Source organism: Narcine bancroftii, chromosome 12, assembly GCF_036971445.1.
Source record: "Narcine bancroftii isolate sNarBan1 chromosome 12, sNarBan1.hap1, whole genome shotgun sequence".
In the NCBI taxonomy this organism is placed as follows: domain Eukaryota; kingdom Metazoa; phylum Chordata; class Chondrichthyes; order Torpediniformes; family Narcinidae; genus Narcine; species Narcine bancroftii.
Window position 1 is genome coordinate 55294552 of NC_091480.1, and position 22321 is coordinate 55316872.

Consider the following 22321-nt stretch of genomic DNA (forward strand, 5'->3'; position numbering starts at 1 on the left):
AAATTCCAGAGGACCTGAATAGCACAGTTAACTGGATTTAGAGTATAAAATCTTTCATCTGAACAAGAATCAATCACATTTAGAGTTGGATTGAAAAGTGGTGATGAGAGAGGGTGGTGAAAGTTATTGACTGCAGCCCTTCTATCTGGAGGAGATGGAAATTGAAGGAGGTGAACGAGAAGTGGGATGTGAGTGCAGTTACTATTTCAAGGGAGAAGGTGCTCAGAAAGCTGAATGTCCTAGGGATTAACTGGGAATTTACTGGGTCAGGGTCCAGTGGAAAAGGAAAACTGTCCGAGCGCTGGAGTGGCAGGAAGCAGAGAGTCAGAATACAGGGATCATATTCTGATTGGCTGCCAGTTGCTAGTGGTGTTCCACAGGGGTCGGCGTTGGGGCCACTTCTTTCAATGTTGTATATTAATGATTTAGGTTATGGAATAAATGGCTTTGTGGCCAGGTTTGCAGATTACACGAAGGTAGGTGGAGGAACAGGGAGTGTTGAGGAAACAGGGAGGCTGCAGAAGGACTTGGACGGATTAGGAGAATGAGCAGAGAATTGACAAATGAAATATAATGTCGGAAAGTGTCCACAATACTCTTTGGTAGAAAAAAATAAATGGGCAGACTATTTTCTAAATATGGAGAAAATTTAAAATACCCAGATGCAAAGGGACCTGGACACTTCGTGCAGGACGGCCTGAAAGTAAACCTGTAGGTTGAGTCGGTGGCGAAAAAGGCAAATGCAATGCTGGCGTTCATTACAAAAAGAATAGAATCTAAGAGCAGGAATGTGATGTTGAGGCTTTATAAGGCCCTGGTGTGACCTCACGTGGAGTATTGTGGGCAGTTTTGGGCTCCTCATATGAGGAGCGTTTGACAGCTCTTGGCCTGTACTCGTTGGAATTTAGGAAAGTGAGGGGGGATCCCATTGAAGCATTTTTAATGTTGAAAGGCGTGGACGGAGTAGAGGTAGAAAGGTTGTTTCCCATGGTGGGAGAGTCTGGGACAAGAGGGCAGAACTTCAGGATAGAAGGGCGTCTGCTCAGAACAGAGATGCGGAGGAATTTCTTCAGCCAGAGGGTGGTAAATCTGTGGAATTTGTTTCCACAGGCAGTTGTGGAAGCCGGGTCATTGGGTGCATTTAAGGCAGAGAATAATACCGGAGTTTCTTGATTAGCCAGGGCATCAAAAGTTATGGAGAGAAGGCTGGGCAGTGGGGCTGAGTGGGAAAATGGATCAGCTCATGATTAAATGTCAGGGCAGACTCGATGGGCTGAATAGTCTATTTCTGCTCCTTTGTCCTATAGTCTTAAAAAAAAGTTTCCATTCATCTCCCTTGATTTACGCCTCCTCCGAACAGATCAGTATTCGTACTCTGAGTCAGCACCAACAGCATTTGTGTCATGTGGACAACCTTGGTCAGATATTCCCTTGGTACTCTCCATCCCTCCCCCTTCTCTGCAACACTGACTCAAAAATACTGATCTCTGTGTACATGTATTTAATTTTCTAACACGTTTTCATCGTTCATGCTTCATCATTTTGTCTGGAACAGTAGTTAAAGTTCCATCTTAAAGGGAAAGGCAATTAGTTCCCATTGTTACAAGACAGTTTTTTTCTTCCTGACAGTGATTCATGAGGAACAGGATGTTTCCTGTTTATTGCAACTGTGCACTGACAGGTCTGTGAGCAGCAGATGGGACCTAGACACAAAGTGTTGTGAAGAGATCAAGTTCACACCAGGATGAATTGTTGATCTCACTGTCACCCTGCAGGAGGGAGAATAACACGGACTAATCCTGTGCACATCCTGCAGTGCTGTCTGCGTGGAGTTTGCACACTTTAACTTTAACGGCGGGGGTTTTCCCTGCATGCTCTGGTTCCCTCCCACATGCCAAAGATGAACATGGTGGTGGGTGCTGTAAATTGCCCTGAAAGTGTTGAGTGGAAATGTGAGAAATATAAGATAACATTAGAGTGCTTGATGGTTGGCATGGTCTGGTGGGAGAAAGGGCGCGTTTCTGCGCTGTCTCTCTCTGTGCAATCAAATGCTTCCTGAGCATTAATGGAGGTGCTCTGCATATTTTGTGTGGCGCAGTGACAACAAACAGGGAGTGGAAGGGAAAAATAAATCTGAATATCTTGCAGTATACCTTGGGAAAATGGTTGAATTAAATGATATGCAGTCTAAACGGAAGGCTGCAATCCTTGCACATAATCCAGGCAACTTCCCAGACTTAAATCAAAGCCTTTTCCTCATCTCTCCAAGAAGAAGTATAGATTCTTTCTCAACGAGGAGATAAATAAGCTTTCAATCAGTTATATCTTTAACAAAATCACAAAAAGCTGGAAGGCAGAACTGATTGAAGATATGAAGTGAAACACAAAAGTCACAGGTGCTGTGATTGTACTAAAAATACACAGAAATGCTGGAAGAACTCAGCCGGTCTCGCAGAGTCCCTTGGTTCGGCTCTGACCGCCACAATAGCGGGGATCTCCCAGTGGCCACACATCTCAATTCCCCATCCCATTCCCTTGCTGACGTGACTGTCCACGGTCTCATGTACTGCCAGACTGAGACCACCCGCAAATTGGAGGAACAACACCTCATCTTCCATCTGGGTGCCCTCCAACCAGATGGCAATAACGTCAATTCTCACCTTTCCTCTTATCATATCCAATTAACACTTTTTTTCTGGTCTCCTCCACCTTTCTCTCTCCAGTCTTTATTCAGATGCCTTCCTGTTCTTTGGTTATACCTTGAGGAAGGGCTCAGACCCGAAATGTCTGTAATATATCTTTACCTCCTACGGATGCTGCGAGACCGGCTGAGTTCCTCCAGCATTTAAATTTAGACATACAGCTCAGTAACAGGCCATTGTGGCCCACAAGCCCGTGCCGCCAAATTACACCAAATTGACCTACAACCCCTGGTACGTTTCGAATGGTGGGAGGAAACCGAAGTCCCCGGAGGAAACTCAAGCAGACACGGGGAGGGGAGAACGTATAAATTCCTTACAGACAGCACCGGATTCAAACACTGGTCGCTGGCGCTGAAACAGCGTTGCACTAATCTCTACACTAACTGGGCTGCCACACATTTATTGTTTTGTTTCTTGGAATAGAATACAATTTGATGATTACCTGGTCGGATCATGCCACTCTGATAATTTCAGTGAGTGCTTCTGGTTGCAGCTCAAACCTTGAATGTCTGATGTGATTCCCATGCCAGTTTGCTCTCAGGATGACATTATATCGATGGAATGCAGGATAAATTAGGACAAGTTTTCCAAAAAGTGACTTTTATTAGGCACTTCCAGAACAATTAGGCCTTTACAGTATTATGAGAGTAGTACACCCCATATTAAGTTTTGATCCTTTGGACTCACAGACACAGACCTTACCTGCTACCCCAAGCCAATGACCTCTATCTTAACCCATTGACATGACACCCACAAACTTGGGTCCTTATTCTCTGATGTCCCTCCCAACTACATCCAAGGCCCACACACCCACTCTCCACCCCCCCCCCCCCCCCCACACCGCCATCAAATTCAGACAAGGTCCAAATCCCTAGTCTTCTTCGTGACACTTTTCTCCCACCCACCTGGCCACTTACCTGCTCTCCAGGCTGAGCCCAGTCAGTAGCCACCTACATGCTCTTTCTCCCCACCCCTCCCCCTCCAGGCCCTCTTTCTCTCGCTCTCTTTTTCTTCATTGCACCCAAACCCTGGACTGAAATTTGCAACTGCAGACTCACTACTGAAACAGTCATCAGAATTATGCTGCTGAGATCCATTAGAGAGCTCTTGAATTTCTCATCTAATGGATTTTAAATAATTGATGAAACATGGCTGATAGCTTTCTACTTGCTTACTTCTTGCTGGGAGATCATTTGTCTGCTGCTTGCCTTTCTACACTTTTGCTTCTGTTAAAGTCAGCCTGTGCTGTAATAAAACAAACAGCGAAACCAATTAAGCATATATCAATTTCTTTATTTCACCTGGGTAACGCGAGCGAGAGTGAGGGGGAGGAAAAGAGAGAGTTTAGTAATTTGTTCTCTACACTGAACCCCAACTCACAGCTTCAGAGTGTTAATTGTACTTTTAAACACATTTTGGGCAGGTGTCTGTATGAGACCCTTACAAGTTTCACACAGGTTTCACACATCAGGCAATTTTTTGTTTACAATAACATGTTACCCTGTGATGTCTTGAAATAGTGTATTTTACTCGAGGTTTATTAACATTCTTGTGAAGTCAGCTACTATCTCACTACAGCACAGATGTTAAGAAGGCAATAGCCGCTTTCAGGTGTTCTGATAGAAGATTAGGCGCCTGCAGGCGCAGCTAGAGGAGTTCAGCTAGCACATTTAGCTGGCCATGGAATGGATGGCTTTCTGGCACCTAAATGTGCCAGCTGACTGCTAGCTGTCTAACAGCGAAAGCCGGCTACTCCGGACAGGTGCCTAGTCCTGCTCACGCTGACTCCACATCATAGCAGCGTGTCAAGGCATGCCTGACAAACAAGTCAGGCATGACTTGACTCCCGCTGCCAATCTACCCCCACCTTTGCCCACTCAACTCCTGCTGTCGGTCTCCCCCCCCCCCACCCTCGCCCGCCCGACTCCCGCTGCCGCTGCCGGTTTCCCACTCCAACCCTTGCCCGCCCGACTCCCGTTGCTGCTGCCAGTTACACCCCATCCTCACCTGCCTGACTCCCGTGGCCACTCCCGGTCCCTCCCCCACCCTCGCCTGCATGACTCCCGCTGCCGGTCTCCCTCCCCCCCACCCCCGAAGCAGCAGTGGGAGTCAGGTGGGCAAGGGTGGGGGTGGAGAGCGGCAGCGGCAGCAGGAGTCAGGTGGGTGAGAGGGAAAGGGAAACCGGTAGTGGGAGTCGGGTGGGTGAAGGGGGGAGACCAACAGCGCCAGCGGGAGTCGGATGGGCAAGGGTGGGTGGGGGAGAAACTGGGAGCGGGAGTTGGGAGGGTGAGGGGGGGAGACAGGCAGTGACAACGGGAGTCGGACGGGAGAGGGTGGGGGTGGAACCAGCAGCGGCAGTGGCAGTTGGGCGGGCGAGAATGTGGGGGCGGGACGGCAGTAGCAATGGGAGCCGGGCAGGTGGGGGGGAGACTGGCAACGGCAGAGCGAGTCGGGTTGGCGAGGGTGGGAGGGGAGACCGGCAGTGGGAGTTGGGTGGGGGGATGAAGACCAGCAGCGGGAGAGGGTGCAAAATAAAATTTGAAGAAGTCTACGTTAGTCTGGCTTCTTTGTCTCAGGAGTTGATGGCTGACGACGTCATCAACCCGCTCCCTGGCAGCCCATCGCTTTCAGTGGTCACAATCAATACTCCGAGCAGGATAGTTATACCTCTCAAAGAAGGGTTAGGTGAGTAACCCTCCTGGCCGGCTTTTCCGTTTTCAGATGGCCACCCGACAGCCACACAGAATACTCCTGTCGGGCTTTGTGGCCACCTGAAAGCGGCTAATTATGTTCCCACCATTGAACAAGCAGCCTGCTGTATATTCTCATCTAATCTATTAAACCTTTGTTAAGCATATTCGTAAAACTTTTTCTTTCACGTTCCCTTCTTTTTATCATTTCATGATAACTAATATGAATGTTAAAATATGATTTGTTTTCCTCTTCTATATTCTACTATTAAAGAAAAAAGCAAATAAAACAAAATGAAACTATACTATGATCTGTCTTGATAATCACTTATAACATGTTAGCTTTAAGACATGAATGAATCAAACAAAAGAACTGCAAAAGTAACACTGCCAGTAGAATGATAGACAGGACTCATAATCTCTGGATAAATGTACTGTCGTTCGCCACCAAGGTGATCCCAGAGTGTTGTAATTGTGGAATTATCTCCCCATCATTTTCTCCAGTGTTGTTTTCTATTGGTTCTCTATCTACTCTCACCTTTTATTCTTCATATACTTGAAGAAGCTTTTTGTATCCATCCATTTCTACTCTGCTGTCTTCCTTACTAGTGCTTCCTTCCAATCTACTTTGGCCAGATCCTCTCTCATGCCATTGCAATTCACTTTACTCCACTGAAATATTGACACATCTGACTTTAGTTTCTCCTTGTTAAATCTCAAATTGAACTCATATTGTGATCACTGCCCCCTAATGGTTCCTTTACTCTAAGCTGTCTAATCACCTGTGGTCACCAATCCAGTCCAGCCACTCCCCTCGTGGGCTCATTAATAAGCTGCTCTAAAAAGCCATCTTGTAGACTTTCTACAAATTCTCTCTCGAGATCCAGTCCCAACCTGGTTTTCCCAATCTATTTGCATGTTAAAATCCCCCATGACTACCATAACATTACGCTTCAGACACCTTTTCTATTGGTTGTTGTAGTTTGTTGTCCACATCCTGGCTTCTGCATGGAGGTCTGTTTATCACAGCCAATAATTTATTTTTATCCTTGTCATTTCTTAACTTAATCCATAATGATTTTTGTTCCTGCCACTTTTTTCCAATGACTTAATGTTGTTCCTTACCAACACTCACACCTCTGCTTTTCTGCCTATCCTTTTGATACACTGTCTATCCTTGAACAGTCAGCTCCAATGACATCCATCCTTTAGCCACGACTCCATGATGGCCACAACATAATACCTGCCAATCTATAATTGTACAACAAGGTCATCCATTTTATACCTTGTGCTGTGTGCATTTAAACACAAAACCTTTCTTCTTTGGCTTGGCTTCGCGGACGAAGATTTATGGAGGGGGTAAACAAAACCTTTAGCCCTTTATTTATTACTTTTAACCCTTTATTTATTACATTTAACTCTATGTCCCTGCTGCTTCCCATGGCTGCAATTTTGCCCTGTCTGCCTGTCCTTCCACAATAACTCCCTACCAGCTGTCCCTGCTTAAGCCCCAACCAACTCTTCCTTTGCTTCTTCATCTTGGTTTTCCACCTCCCGTGAATCGAGTTAAAACCCTCAGAGTCCAGTTGGAGTGGCATTCCCATGCAAAATGTTCTGTATTGTTAAAGGGTATCGAGATAACTTCATAGCTTCAACATAATGACATGCCATTCCTGTTTAAGGGTTCAATCAGGCAGACGCAGCATGGTTTTAGAAAGGGAAGATCTTGTTTGACAAACTTGTTAGGATTCTTTGAGGATATAATGGGTGCGGTGGATAGAGGAGAACAGGTTGATGTTGTATATTTGGATTTCCAGAAAGCGTTTGATAAGGTGCCGCACAAGAGACTTCTCAGTAAGTTACAGGAAAGTGGAGTCTGGGGAAGTATATTGGCCTGGATTGAAAATTGGTTGTCTGACAGGAGGCAGAGAGTCGGGATAAATGGGAGTTTTTCAGGTTGGCAGAGAGTGGTAAGTGGGGTGCCGCAGGGGTCAGTGTTAGGCCCACAACTATTCATCATTCATCATGACTTGGAGGAGGGGATAAAATGTGATGTAGCCAAGTTTGTGGATGATACCAAATTGAGTGGAAGAGCAAATTGTAATGAGGATGTGGAGAGTCTGCAGAGGGATAGAGTTAAGCTGGATGAGTGGGCAAAGGTCTGGCAGATGGAGTACAATGTTAGTAAGTGTGAGGTTATCCACTTTGGCAAGAAAAATAAAAGAGCTGAATATTATTTAAAGGGTGAAAAACTACAGCATGCTGTTGTGCAGAGGGACTTGGGAGTGCTTGTGCATGAATCACAAAAAGTTAGGTTGCAGGTGCAGCAGGTTATTAAGAAGGCAAATGGAATGTTGACCTTCATCGCTAGAGGAATTGAATTCAGGAGTAGGGAGGTAATGTTGCACCTGTATAAGGTACTGGTGAGACCGCACCTGGAGTATTGTGTCCAGTTCTGGTCTCCAAATTTGAGGAAGGATATAGTGGCTTTGGAGATGGTCCAGAGGAGGTTTACTCAGTTGATCCCTGGGATGAAGAGCTTGACTTATGATGAAAGATTAAATCGTCTAGGATTATATTCGCTCGAGTTCAGAAGAATGAGAGGAGATCTTATAGAAACATATAGGATTATGAAGGGTATGGACAGGATAGATGTAGGAAGGTTTTTTGAGCTGGCCGGGAAAACTAAAACGAGAGGACACAGTCTCAAGATTTGGGGGAGTAGATTTAGGACAGAGATAAGGAAAAATAGTTTTTACCAGAGAGTAGTGAATGTTTGGAATTCTCTAACCAAGGAAGTGGTTGAGGCTGCCTCATTAAACATATTTAAAATTCGGTTAGATAAATTTTTACATGATAGAGGAATTAGGGGATATGGGGAGAAGGCAGGTAGGTGGAGTTAGGTCATAAATTAGATCAGCCATGATCGTATTGAATGGCGGAGCAGGCTCGATGGGCCATTTTTGGCCTACTCCTGTTCCTACTTCCTATGTTCCTATGTTCCTAACTATCTGATTTGAATTCTCGTTCTCCTTCATCAAGTTTGTCATTACAAGGGTACCCAAAACAAAGTCCAAAATAGCCTTAAATGCAACAATGGTCCATTTTCATCACTCAGGAGCCTGATCAGGCTCTGGCTTGTCCTTTGATATGTCATGCTTTCTTTTTCCAGGGCCAATCTTTTGACAGTCAGTGTGATATATCTACCGAGGTTTCCCCTCAACCTTTACTGCCTGAGGTGTCTCCTGGTTGAATTCTGTGACCTGAGCCCACTGGATTGTCCCCCTCTTTCCTCTGGGAGTTAGGTACCTGTGAGGTCTCAAGAATTTAATCACCGTTATTACTTCTCCCTTTCAGATGGAGCTCAAGACCCATCTGGAGCAGGTTGAGATTAAAAATTAAGATGGAAGATGCAAAAATGAATTAAAAATTTAATGAAGATACTCCAAGTCAAACAGGTTTTCAGTGTAATGATCAACTGAATGCCATTAAAAAAATTAAGTTTTGATGTTGACTTCCAAACTTGAAAAACAAAACAATTTTTCTGCCAAGATTATTTCTGTGCTAGTGTATGATGGCAAGTCATGTCCCGCCAAGGCTGTATCACTGCCGATGAGCCTGGCCATCTTCTTAAGCTGTCATTAAAATAATCAGCAGATGTTAAATTCATTTTAAAAATTATAGTATTTAAGCACAGAAGAATAAATGGAAATGTACTTGATGTATTTTGACTATCAAATGTCACCAAAGAGCTGCAACCAGGTGAAGTAGAAGCCTGTTTGCTGGACTCCGCAGTCTTGTCTCCTTTATAAATGATTTAAGTTTTCATTAATTTGTGAGTTGGAGATAGTTCTGGATTTGGGAGTGTCGTGGGAAGATATAAATCTTTATAAATCAAAGCATAGAATATAAGAGCTGGGAGGTAATGTCAAGGTATTGGTGAGACCAAATTTGGAATATTGTGTGCAGTTCTGGTCCCCAAATTATAGGAAGGGTATCAATAAGATAGAGAGGGTGCAGAGAAGATTTACTAAAATGTTGCCTGGATTGCAGTATCTAGAATACAAAGAAAGATTGAGTAGACTGGGTCTTTACTCATTGGAGCGGAGAAGGTTGAGGGGGGATTTGATAGAGGTATTTAAAATTATGAGAGGGATAGACAATGTGAATAGGCTCTTCCCCTTGAGGGTAGGGGAGATTGGAACGAGGGGTCATAAGTTAAAGGTTAGGAGGCAAAAGTTTAGAAGTAACATGAGGGGAAACTTCTTCACTCAGAGAGAGGTGGCTGAGTGGAATGACCTTCTGGAAGAGATGGTCACAGCAGGGTCAATTTTGTCATTTAAGAGAAGGTTGGATGAGTGTATGGATGTGAGGGGATTGGAGGGTTATGGACAGGGGGCAGGTAGGTGGGACTAGTGGAGTTCACGTAAATCGGTGCAGATGAGAGGGGCCGAGATGGCCTGTTTCTGTACTGTAATTGTTATATGGTTAAATGGTTATATTTCATTGCCAAAATATCTGCCATATTTAGTTAAATTGTTCTGAGGATAAAATGTTCTAAATTGCATTGTTTTTGGAGGTTCTCTGCAAGAACATGTAGTATCACTGATATTAAAACAAAAACCCTGGCCAGCTAACCTATTAATAGCAAGTAGCAACAACACAACAATTTTGAATTTGCCTTGTATCACTGGTTGCTTTCCTCATTCATGGAGAACTCTATATCTTTATCCAAGTTTGTGCATTCGTAAAGTGATATAAAGAAGAATATAAATTTGCCTCAGCTTTTTTCGAAGACATGAGGTAGATCGATAATAACAAGACAATACTTATAACTATGTACTCTAAGAAATTCTAAAATCAATCTATATATAGTACACTCAAATGATAGGCATTCATGTCCTACCCAGAGGGCACTTAATTGTTCTACCAGGATGATTTTGCTGACAGATAATACATTCCTGTGCCTTTCTCTGTGCCTCTTTTCTCAAATTAGTGTGCCACTCCTACTATTCCCTGACCCAAATGTGTTATTGCATGTATATAATTAAGCAGTACAGGTAAAAAAAATGCATTAGGTACAGAAATTGTCCAGCAAGGGTAGTTTATAATTCAGTTTATGCATCTGTGGCACATCCCCACGATTTCCAGAGCTTAATCAAATTAGAAGGGGCATCCCCCTGAAGTTGTACTACATCCTCCATATCAGGCAAAATCGCTCTATTTACTAGTTCATCACTTTCTGAATAAATGGTGAAAGGACCATTTATAGTAGCAACTTTTTCAGTGGTATCTGCGTAAGCAAGGGATACAGCACCCTGGTATGAATAATGTATTTTGAATATTTCATTTTAATTTTCATAGATTCGTAAAATTCAAACTATATTTTGTTTTTTTTAACATTCATGTAACGTACAGAGTCTGTATTTATCCCCCCTTCCCACCTCCACTTTCATACAACTGAAAGTACAGTCAATTAAATTACATCAATAGAATTAAATTAAATTAAAAAGAAAGTTAAAAATCTCAAAACAAAACTGAAAAGAACACGTTGCCTGTGTATGGGCATACATATTAAATTATATTCCCTCCCCTATTATGTAGGCTCTAATAAAGGCAAACAATTCGCAGGGACAGACTGGATGGTGGAAAGCAGCTGCCTTTATCACTTCATCTATTTGGGACAATGACATAACTTTGACCTGTACCATAAACAAAGGATGACTCGTCAACAACAGTCATAGCTCCATCAATGGGACTGTCTATTAAATCTTGTCATGCCAGAAGTCAAAAGATGATTACACTGCAAAACAATCAGTCTGCTTCTTCAAGTTCATCTGGAGGTGGTGTTAAAAAAGCTGTCAGGTTAACAGTAGGGCAGCTGTGGAAGGTCAGATACGAGTTCACTAAAAGAGAGAGCGTTCATTGTGGCTCAAACGTGCTTGAATCATGTGGACTGACTGATGTGAGGTGGTATGGAAGGTAGTCGAGTTGGTTTATCCCACCTCATAAGGTGATGCTGACCATACCTCCTCCAGTATTTGCGGACGATGGTGTTGCAAGGTACCATGGACTTCTTGAGGCATCAATGCTCCCTGTGAGAATTCTTGTAAAGTTTCTCCAGAATTGATCTCGCCCGTGAGGCAGGTAAGAGTGCTGAACAAGAACCTGTGTTGGTTCGTCTGGATATGGCCAATCGTCCTTGTTGTCACTAACTCCCATTGGTGTTCTTAAAGGGAATCATATTTCACTTGGGGTTTAAGTGGTGTTTCAGCTCCTTCTTTATTACTTGGTCAGAAGGCCATCACTGCTCTTCTAGAAACGTAGAACAATTACAGCACAAAAACAGGCCACTTCGGCCCCTCTAGTCTGTGCTGAACCACTTTTTCTTGCCTAGTCCCACTAACCTGCACCCTATCCATAGCCCTTCATACCCCTCCCATCAAGCCTGCATTCATCACTTTAGCTGTAAGTTTGTTCCACACTCCCACCACTCTCTGAGTGAAGAAGTTCCCCCTCGTGTTCCCCCTAAATTTTTCCCCTTTCACCCTAACCCATGTCCACTTGTTTGAATTTCACCCACCCTTAATGGAAAAAGCCGACCTACATTTACTCTGTCTGTTCCCCTCATAATTTTAAATACCTCAATCAAATCTCCCCTCATTCTTCTACGCTGCAGGGAATAAAGTCTTAACCTGTTTAACCTTTTCCTGTAACTCAGTTCCTGAAGTCCAGGCAACATCCTAGTAAATCTTCTCTGCACTCTTTCTATATTATTGATATATTATACAACTTTACCATAACATTCCAACTCCTGTACTCAATACTTTGATTTATGAAGGCCAAGATGCCAAAATCTCTCTTTACAACCCAGTCCACCTGTGACGCCACTTTCAGGGAATTATGTACCTGTATTCCCAGATTCCTCTGTTTTACCGCACTCCTCAGTGCCCGACCATTTACCATGTATGTCCTTTCTTGGTTTGTCCTTCCAAAATGGAACTCTTCACACTTGTCTGCATTAAATTCCATCTGCCATTTTTCAGCTCACTTTACCAACTGGTCCCTCTGCAAGCTTTTAAAGCCTCCCTCACTGTCCACAACTCCAATCTTAGTGTCATCTGCTAATTTACTGATCCAATTTACCACATTATCATCCAGATCATTGATATAGTTGACAAACAATGATCCAATCACAGATCCCTGAGACACACCAGTAGTCACAGGCCTCCAGTCTGAGAAGCAATCATCCATTACTACTCTCTGGATTCTCCCTTCCAGCCATTGTCGAATCCAGTTCACTACTTCACCATGAATACCTAGTGTCTGAACCTTCCTGACTAATCTCCCATATGGAACCTTGTCAAAGGCCTTTCTGAACCCCATGTAGACAACATCCTCAGTCTTTCCTTCATCAACTTTCCTGGTAACAACCTGGAAAAACTCTATCAGATTGGTTAAACACAATCTACCACTCACAAAGCCATGTTGACTATCCCTAATCAATTTCTGGCTATCCAAATAAATGCTTATCCGATCTCTTAGAACATTTTCCAATAATTTACCTACTACTGACATCGGGCTCATTGGCCTATAATTTCCAGGGTTACTTTTGGAGCCTTTTTTAAACAATGGAACAACATGACCTACCCTCCAATCTCCGGCACCTCACCCGTAGCTGAGGACATTTTAAATATTTCTACCAGAGCCTCTGTAATTTCTACACTAGCCTCTCTCAAGGTCCAAGGGAATATCTTGTCAGGCCCTGGGGATTTATCCATTCTTATTTGCTTTAAGACAGCAAACACTTCCTCCTTTTTAATCTGTATAGGTTCCACTGCTTGTTTTCCTTACTCCCCATGACTCTGTGCCCGTTTCCTGAGTGAATACTGATGAAAAAAAAACATCTAAGATCCTCCCCATCTCTTTTGGGTCCATATAAAGCTGACTACTCTGATCTTTAATGGGACCAATTTTGTCCTTTTGCTCTTAATATTCATGTAGAAACCCTTCGGATTTTCCTTAACATTGTCTCCCAAAGCAACCTCATGTCTCCTTTTACCCTTCCTGATTTCTTTCTTGAAGTTTTTCTTGCATTTTTTATACTCTTCAAGTACTTCATTTGGTCTACGTTGCCTTTACAAGTTATATCCCTCTCTCTTCTTCTGAATCAGATCCCCAATATCCCTCAAAAACCAAGGTTCCCTATACCTGCTAACCTTGCCCTTGATCCTGACAGGAACACATTTGATAAACTCCAAGCCATCCAGACCTTTTACAGTATGGGAGTCCCAGTCATTATGTGGAGAGTTAACATCACCTACTATCACAACTTTTGTTTTCTGCAACTGTCTGCTATCTCTGTACAAATATGCTCCTCCAATTCTCGCTGACTATTGGGCGGTGAGTGTTGTCATACGTTTCCTGCTCCTTGGCTCCACCTATGGCTCCTCAGTAGATGAGCTCTCTAGTCTGTTCTGTCTGAGCACAGCTGTGATATTTTCCCTGATGAGCAATGCTACCCCTCCTCTTTTCATCCCCTCCCTTCTATCACATCTAAAGCAACAGAAGCCAGAAACCTGGAGCTGCCAGTCCTGCTCCTCCTTCAACCAAGTTTCACTAATGGCCACAATGTCATAATTCCACATGTCAATCCACACTCTCAACTCGATTGTTCTTGGTATTATCAGACCAGTTTAAATTAGTCTTAAATGACGATGCAGTTTTTTTTCTGATAAGCATTGCATAAAATTAAGCTGAGGGCTGGTCTTCGTTAAATGTCTGATCTCCAGCATAAGTCTAATATGAACAATAAAGCGCTCCCAAAATTCCTGTGCATTTTTTGGGAGGGGCTTACATTCCTGTGCACAGGTTGCTTTAAACTATCAGCTAGCACTGAGAGCATATTTATCTGATTGACTGGCTGGGGCAGGTACTGTCTGAGTTCTTCACACAGCATTATGGGATCTCGCGGTGTTCGCATTGTCCCCCTCCATTTCGCACTTTCCTCAGGAATCAAAATTTAATGGCCCAGGGAAAATCAGTTCTGGGGTTGAGGGAAAAACATTTCTGGGGTTGAGTTGATCTGATAATTGTTAACAAAGCCCATTGGATTTTTATTTCTGTCGAGAGCATGACGGGGTCATTAACAACATTTCTTAACCATCACTCCAATGTCCAATACTGTCGCTGTGAAGCCGCTGCATGAATGGGCTTGATGTTGAATTGATAGTTGACCTGTGACCTGTGTCTGCCAATTTAATTCTACAAAGTACTAGCAAAGCAGATCTCATCTTTGTTTCAGACACATTGCAGCATGATTGTAAAAGAGAAGATTCATTCCATTACGAGTGAAGTTACTAGAGGGCAGGTTTCAAACTACTGCTGATCATACATTCAGCTCAAGTTTTTTTTAAACCCCTTCTTCCTCATACCCTGCACAGTATCGTTACACAAATAAAAGTGTTCAGGGCACTTGGAAGGTGGGAGACAAACTTCTTCAAGTTTCTTTTTCCAAAATGTGCAACAATTCTCCATCAAAATAATAATGGAAAAACGGAAAGAGAAGATAAACAAAATATAAAAGGGCTACGCTGAACTATATGACTTTAAATATTAATGGAATACATAACCAAATTAAAAGGAAGAAACTACTAAATTTAAATGAATAAATGTATTCCATTAGAAAAAATAACATATAGGTTAAGAAATAATATTGAAATATTCGAACAGGTATAGGAGCCTTACATTAAATACAATAGCGAAAACCTACCGGGGACAAACATTACCTAAGTTGATGGAAGGAGAAGGAAAGAAAAGAATGGACTCAGTAGAATTTCTGGTGTATTTTTGTTGAATGACAACATTGTCTGACTGGCTTAATGCAACCTAGATTGTATACCTAAAATGGATGAGAGGGGGGGAGGTGGCTTGGGAGGAGGGAGGGGGGGAGAAAAAGTCACTGTATATGTGTGAAAAAGAAATAGTGTATATCATGGCTAATGTGATTTATGGTGTGAAAAATAAAAAATTTAAAAAAATAAATAAAAATAAAAAAAAACTGAGTACGCAATCTCGTTTAGCTACTCCTCCTCCTTCTTCATCATAACTACTGAGAGACAGGGCTGGTGGCTGTTGCGGGGGTTGTGGCTACTAGGGTACCTATGGGGATGGTCTTGCCCACAAGGAATCTTTTGATTCCTCAACCTCATCATTCTGCAAGAATAGGGTGGCCCGGCCTGATATCGGGTCCCTTCTGCTTGTTAACTATCTGGGCGCATAGCTCTGCTCTCATCCTCTCTCCGATTTTTCTCCTGACTGTCATCCCACTTACACTCAGCTTGAAGGACCTCCCAGTTTTTGGGTGCACTCTCCTTTGTGCAAACGCTATCCCTCTATGACTTGCATTTTCCCCCCAGCTTCTTTCTTTAGATTATTGCCGTACTCTTTGTCCTTGATCCTTCCATTCTTGTATACACTTTCTCCATTTCTTTCTTACGTTTTTCTCCCATAATATTTGTTCTGCTCTTTCAATATTCCATATAGACCACGTTCCCCTGACTGGCCATGCCTCATTACCCAGTCGATTTATTAATGTTGCCAACAGCTGTCAAAATTTTTTACCATGTTTCAGATTTGTTGCACTGGGATCAATCTTATCCATAACTTCCTGCCTGATTTACAAATTAATCTTTTATCCGGGCCTCTCTGGCCAACTGATCAAATTAAAATTTAACCCCGGGCAATCCTGTCTCTGTTTATCCATATAACCACTGCAGTCACATGTAACCTTAAACTTTACACCATATATTCCACAGACCTGTAAGCTCTGTCTTCTTGTCTATTCTGGATCTCAGCAGGGAACCAGATCAACCTCTGACAAGGGATCACCGTAGTCCCAGAAACTGGAATGGGAGGCAGATACAATGGATCTGAAGGTGTCTCATTATCCTCCCTCCAGTGTCCCAAACGCTAATAGCCTCTTACTCTGTCTGAAGTGACTTCTGCACCATTGATATCCTGATGACTACACCGATGTTAAAGTCAGCCTGTGCTGTAATAAAACAAACAGCAAAAACAGCAAAACCAATTAAGCATACATCAGTTTCTTTATTTCACCTGGGTAATGCTAGCGAGAGTGAGGGGGAGGATAAGAGAAAGAGTTTAGTAATTCGTTCTCTACACTGAACCCCAACTCAAAGCTTCAGTGTTCATCGTACTATTACACACATTTTGGGCAAGGGTCTGCATGAGACCCTTACAAGTTTCACACACCTGGCAATTTTGTGTTTACAATTACATGTTACCCTGTGATGTCTAGAAATGTCTGGGAAATGTCAGAGGTTTATTGACATTCTTGTGAAGTCAGCTACTATCTCACTATGGCACAGATGTTAAGAAGGCAATTATGTTCCCACCATTGAACAAGCAGCTGCTGTATCTTCTCACCTAATCTATTAACCCTTTGTTAAGCATATTCGTAAAACCTTTTTACATAGTAGCAGGGTTAAGGGATATAGGGGGAAGGCAGGTCGGTGGAGATGAACCCATCATCAGATCAGCCATGATCACACTGAAAGACGGAACAGGCTTGACAGGCCGGATGGCCGACTTCTGCTCCTAGTTCTTATGTATGAAAAAGAAAAATGCATTCTTGAATCCATGCTTTTAAAATCAGTCATCTCCGAGAGAAGTGTCATTTTCACAAGCAAACCTGACTGCTTAAGTGTGAACCAACCAGGAAGGTTGACTGACCATTTCTAACCACAGTTTCTGCCTGACCTGCTGAGTCCCTCCACCTTCTTACATGCAGAAAGAAGTGGGATTTTTACAGATCTAAAACATAGCAATAAGTTTTTTAAATAGTCACTCACACGTTTCCTTTTTTTTCAAATATTTTTTTTATTTTTCATACTGTGAACCATATCAACCAAAATATATACAAATGTTTCTCATTAAATAAGCACAGTGGCATTTTCTCCCTTTTTTTCCCCCTACCTTCCCACCCCCCTCCAAAACCAATAAATATTTAATATATACAATACAATAAAACCATTAAACAATGTCATCGCACAATGAAAAATAAACAAGAAAAATGTGTGATCTACTTTTACACACTGGATCAAGTCGTTTTGTCTTCTTATCATTTTAGGAGGTGGAGGTCTGAGGCAAGCCCTCTCTGTTGTGTTCCATGTACAGTTCCCAAATTTGTTCAAATAATGTGACTTTATTTTTTAAATTATATGTTATTTTTTCCAATGGAATACATTTATTCATTTCCATTTTCTCATGCTGTCTTCCATTTTCCAAGTTGACATTAGACATTTTTTTGCTACTGCTAAGGCTATCATAATAAATCTTTTTTGCGCTTTATCCAATTTGAGGCCTAATTCCTTATTTCTTATATTACTTAGAAGAAAGATCTCTGAATTTTTTGGTATGTTATTTTTTGTGATTTTATTTAATATCTGATTTTATTTAATATCTGATTTAGATCTTCCCAAAACATTTTCACTTTCTCACATGCCCAAATTGCATGTACTGTTGTTCCCATTTCTTTCTTAAAGCGAAAACATCTATCTGATAATATTGGATCCCATTTTTTTAACTTTTGGGGTATGATATATAACCTGTGTAACCAATTATATTGTATCATGCGTAACCTTGTGTACTCACAAGTTTCCTTAAAGTGCCACCCACTTTCAGGCAGTCAACCTGTACTTTTTAGCTATGTTGTTTGAAACACTTCTGATCCCAAGCATTTCGGATAAGGGTTACCTGAACTGTACCAATAAGTGGTCATTTCGCCCACAGAAAAAAGGATCTCAGGGTTGTATGTGATGTCATGTATGTACTCTGACAATAAATATAAAATGTTTCTGTTAAATAATCAGAACTTTTTTTTATCCTTGTCGTCAGAATTGTAACCTTATATCAATGGTGTATTCAAAATATATGACACAAAATTGCCTTCTGCCTGCTGTAAGGGAAAGAGTCGCTGTTAGTGTTTCCCAGCGCCCCTTATAGTATGAGAGAGAGAGAGAGAAAAACAGAAGAGAGTTCCTTCAGAGACACTGAGAGTCCGTGGATTCATCCCAGTGTTCTCGCAGCCTTTTCAGCCGCACAGACTCCTATTTGATTCATCAGCAAACTGAGCTTGGGATCCAAACCTCCAACATGATCAGGAAGACTTCAGCACTTGAGGCCCTTCAGGAGCCTTTCTTGCCCTCAGCACCTGCCTCTGACAACTGGTTTCCATGTGCCAGTCTCCAGCAGCCCATAGCCCATACCAAATATCCCCAACCGCAGGTCGCCTGCAGCCCGTGTGTGTCCCTCAGCCGCTGAACCCCTTGTTGGTCCACCTTCCCCAGAGGGTTGTCTCCTCTGCCTCCCCTTCTCAATGGGGGGGGGGGGGTTCTCCCCGTTTCTGATGCCCTGCACTGGTCAGCTGCTCCCTGAAGTCTGAAACCCCTCAAAGCTGCTGCCGAGCACAGATGCGACCATTTTGGGTACAGACCTGTGGCTGCAGGAATTTAGTTTAAAAACACCACTCTATCAGACTGTTAACGCCTGGGCGGAGCCACCAGCATTAGGACCCTGAAGAGCAACATTGTGTCTCCACTTTCCTGGGTCCACACCAGCAGCAATGTCATTACAGCAGCTCTGGAGTGCTGTCATATTTTGTTGTTTCAATATAATTAATATCTCATGTTAGTCAGCTCCATTCCACACTTGCTGCCTTTCTCATTGTAAGGACATTTCTGTGTCTTGGAGATAGAGTCCTTGTTCAATTTTATGTAACAGGCCCTTTCAGCCTGTGAGTCCGTGCCGTCAAATTACATCCAATTATCCTACAACCACCGGTACATTTTGTCAGGTGGGAGGAGTCCAGAGCCCCCAGGGGAAAATTCACACAGACATAGGGAGAACATAAAAACTCCTTACAGACAGCGCGGGATTTGAACCCTGGTCCTGACTGCTGGTGCTGTAACAGCGTTGCGCTAACCATGATGCCAACCGTGCTGCCCCCTAGTTTTAATGCAGCACTTGAAAGATATTGAACCGGAATCCCTTTCAGTGGTTCAGGTAAATGTCAAAAGATCTCTTGCACTATTTGAAGCGAATGGAGATCATTCAGTCTCCTGGGCAACATTCTACCACCATGAACAGGGCTCAAGCCTGAAACATTGGTTATGTATCTTTGTCTTTGCTACACTCTTTGACCTGGTTGAGTTTCTCCAGCATTGTGTTTTTACATGAACAGGTTAATTGTTTGATTATCTCATTGCAATATTATGATACCTTTCTGGGTTCCAAAATAAGTGTTGAGTTTTCCTGCAAACCAGCAGTCAATAAACTTCCATGTCTTTCACTGCTGAGGAGCACTTTGCAGAGCATGTACAGCTATTCAAATATGTCCTTTCCTCCTCCTTTTTAACCTTGAGCTTCTGATCCCACATTCTCTCAACCTCTTTTACCTCTGTGATACCATGTGCCTCTGCACCGATCTAAAATTATTCACTGCTGACATTCTCACTTGTGCCTTTGTTACTTTCAGACAAATTACAACATTCTCCCAGCTCGTTCATCTTCAAGCATCTCCTGCCTGAAATAATCCCATGCGTTCATGGCCCTCTGTTCAATAACCTCCCTCAGCTCCCACAGACAGCTCGATCTAAATATTTTGTGCCTTGAGTTCAAAGCTCTCCATTACCTCACCTCCTGATCTCCTCAAGCCATGCTCCAAAGTCTGGATGTCATCTTGAAATTGACTTTCAGCAGATAAAGTTACTGAGAATGCTTAAACTCATCTGGGTATCAACATCTGATCATGTTACATTGCCATCATATAATTTATAAGGCACTGGTTAAAATTAACCATCAATCTACTTTATCTTACTGGTTGAAATGCACAAAAAACACTGAAAGGTTGATTACATTTTAACAACAATAAAATGGCCCGTGAATAAAACCATTATCTGTGAGAGTTCCCTGAATACAAAGCAGAAAATCTCAGGTTTCATCTATAATCTGTGATGTTATTTGTTTACGATCTGGGTTGTGTTAGTAACATTATAATAAGTCGTAAAGAAGGTAATAAAAACTCAGGCTGAATTTCATCCTGGTCTCAGGAGTGAAACACAAAAGTCTGCAGGTGCTGAGATTGAAGTAAAAAAACACAGAAATGCTGGAGTAACTCAGCTGGTCTTTTCCTCATCCATAGGAGACAAAGATATATTGCCAACATTTCGGGCCTGAGCCCTTCTTCAAGGGAAAATCAGAAAAGGCAGAAGCAGGATGTACCAGAAAGTCTCAGCATTCAAACAATGGGGAAGGAATCCAGACCAACAAAAGGTGTTCATTGGATCTGATAAGGGACATCACATCTGTATGAAAGGAGGCAGAGAATAGAAAGATGGCAGGGGAAGAAGGGGGTGAGGGTTTTAACAAAAGCCAGAGAAGTTGATATTAACACCATCCGGTTGGAGGGTGCCCAGTTGATAGATGAGATGCTGTTCCCTCAGTTGCGGGTGGTCTCAGTCTGGCAGTACGAGTTCATGGACAGACATGTCAGCAAGGGAATGGGATGGAGAATTAAAATGGGCGGCCACTGGCATGTTGGAAAGGGACCTTTGGCTATTGGTCTGGACTTCTCCTTCTTCTATTTTTCCCCTCTTTCTCAAGTCTTCAATTCCCTGTCCCATTCTCTCGCCGACATGTCTGTCCATGGTCTTGTGCCCTGCCAGACTGAGACCACCCGAAAATTGGAGGAACAACACCTCATCTTCCATCTGGGCACCCTCCAACTGGATGGCATTAACATCAACTTCTCTGGCTTTTTTTAAACCCACCCCCCCTTCACTCTTTTCCTCATCCCCTTCCCTCAGCTCTGTCTCCTTTCACAGACATGATAAATTCTCACTTCTCTTATTATATCCAATTAACACCTTATGTTAGTCTGGATTCTTCCCCCAGCCGGCACGGTCTGAATTCTGAGACAGCATCTGCAGTTTCACTCTCTTTAATTAAGACCTTTGCCTTCAACCTTTGCTTAGACCTTGAAGAAAGGCTCAGGCCTGAAACGTCAGTAATATATCTTTACCTCCTACGGACACTGTGAGACTGGCTGGGTTCCACCAGCATTTACTGTGTGTTTTTACTCCATCCTGATCTCAACTCAGTGCATGGATATTGAGTGAAGACAGGGCTGGGTTCTTCCTCACATGCTCAGTATAGGACAGCTCTTGAAGTAGCCAGAGCTGAACTCAACCTTCATGTCAGTCAGAAATAATAGAAGAAAATGCTTTTAGAATGAGCAGAGTTAGTGCTAATACTGGAATGAAACCACAAGTGGAGGAGGCAGCGATAATGGAAACTGAAAAATTGCCCTGAACATGATTCAGAAAATGATTTGTGATTGTTTTTGGTCAAACTAACTTAAACTTAGTTTACACTTTTAATGCACGTTTATTTCATGGTCATTAAAGGCACATCATAGAAAGGGGAAAAAAAACAAGATAAAGGATAGGAAGCCTGGAACACGTTATACAGAAAGCTCCCTGCAATAATTAATTAATTATCCAAAGGGTTACATCTGCATCTAATTAAAAATGTCAGTAACAAGACACGAGTTCTGGAATGTCATTAATTTATACTAATTACAGTTCTGAAGTAATAGCGTCCCATGTAGCACCATTGTTTATTAAACATTTTAGATAAAAAATCTTCATGGATGAACTGCTGAACAAAAGAAATGAGATTTCCTCTGCGCATTGCATGGTTATAAAGCTATCTCAGTTGTTTTTGGTGATCAAAGATCTAGCTGCGCACCAAATGGTTAAATATAAATTAAAAACATAAAATGCTCAAAAAAAATGCCTCAAGTCAGTATCTGAAAATTAAAAGACAAATTAAAATTTGTTTCTCTTG

General features: G+C 42.4%; 1 protein-coding gene across 1 annotated transcript in view; it reads left to right on the forward strand.

The window, feature by feature from the left end:
• LOC138747023 (polypeptide N-acetylgalactosaminyltransferase 6-like) overlaps positions 1 to 22321 on the forward strand; it is a 187742-nt gene that overhangs the window by 30695 nt on the left and 134726 nt on the right. The gene's annotated exons all lie outside the window — the stretch shown is intronic.